This window comes from Elephas maximus, chromosome X (assembly GCF_024166365.1).
Source record: "Elephas maximus indicus isolate mEleMax1 chromosome X, mEleMax1 primary haplotype, whole genome shotgun sequence".
In the NCBI taxonomy this organism is placed as follows: Eukaryota; Metazoa; Chordata; class Mammalia; order Proboscidea; family Elephantidae; genus Elephas; species Elephas maximus.
In genome coordinates, this window is record NC_064846.1 from 53,124,592 (window position 1) to 53,126,049 (window position 1,458).

The following is a 1,458-nucleotide window of genomic DNA, read 5'->3' on the forward strand; positions in this document are numbered from 1 at the left end:
GAGGACTTACGTCCTATTTGCATGTCCTTGGAAGTTTCAGTGAATATAACACCAAAATGGAAGGCAACTGTACACCAAAAGTTATGCAATTAAATCATAAGGAAAGACCATACTCTGAGCTTAATACCAAACAGAATTTAAATTAAATGAGTCCCCTTAAATAATAATGCACAACCAAAGATTGATTCGTTGTTCACCTTTATTCTTCAGACTTCACAGAAATGTTATACTTTCTTGTTGAATAATATTGGCCTGCAGGATGGTGTTGTTGGGTGCCATCAAGTCAGTTCCAACTTGTAGCAACCCTGTGTACAACAGAATGAAACACTGCCCAGTCCTGTGCCATCCTGTATACGTAAGTCTAATATGTTCCCACATCTCTGCAAGTGAATTGTTGACACTCACAGGAAATGCCAATAACAGCTGAACTTGCAAAATATTAATAGGAAGATCAATTCACCGACATCGTTAAAGACAATATCGGACTCATGCACAAAGATGCCAAAACTATAAAAAACATTTTATGACTTTGCAATTAGTAATTTATATATATTTTATTTATCAATTTCAATAAAATCAATTTCTGAACTCTGTCTGCTGAATACCATTTTTGTCAATTAGCATTAGACAATAAAAAAAACAAATGTGCAAATACCAAGGGAATTTTTCTTTCCCTTCAAGTGATTCTGCTCAGTTTGCAATGTCAAGGTACCCAGCTGTTTGACTTCACAACTGCAGCAAATGCCAGGATACAATTCAGAACAAGAATTGGTGACCTTTGAAAGGAAACTGTGAGCACTGATGTAGCTATGGACTCTAACCTGAGAGAAACTGAAAATGTAAAATCTAAAATTAAGTTTTCCTTATTCTTCCTCAAGCTAATATCATTGAACAATACGACTGGAGCTAGGGATGGCACTGAAGTTGGTATAAACTTAACCTGATTTTAGAGGTCTGCTTCTGGTGGCAGAGCTGTGGAAGGGGTGGCAGGCACCATGTCCGGCCGTGAAGGTGGCAAGAAGAAGCCCTGAAAGAGCCCAAGAAGCAGAGCAAGGAAATGGATGAGGAAGATAAGGGTTTCAAGCAAAAACAAAAAGAAAAGCAGAAGAAACCCGAGGAGCTAAAAGCAAAGGCCATGGGGAAGGGCCCCCTGGCCACAGGTGGAATTAAGAAATCTGGCAAAAAATAAGCTGTACTCTGTGACTGAGCCAATGGTAACCCTTGATTCCATTCCTGTTTAAGCTTCTGGATTCCCTGCTATAACATCTGTTGCCACCTGTAGTTAGAATGAAGTGTTGTCCTGGAGCCTGTTGTACATTTAAGAATAAACTTTTGTAAAAAAAAGAAAAAAGAAATCATACAATGATTCACCTCTTTAGTTCTCACTCATCCATTTCTATCTTAGCTGTGCCATTAGAGTAAACCCAGTCCAGAATCCTGCCACAGTCAGCTCTTCGA

General features: G+C 38.8%; 1 pseudogene; it reads left to right on the plus strand.

Annotated features, from left to right (window-relative positions):
* Positions 1 to 995: 995 nt before the first annotated feature.
* Positions 996 to 1,189, plus strand: LOC126068666 (translation machinery-associated protein 7-like; annotated as a pseudogene).
* Positions 1,190 to 1,458: the final 269 nt, after the last annotated feature.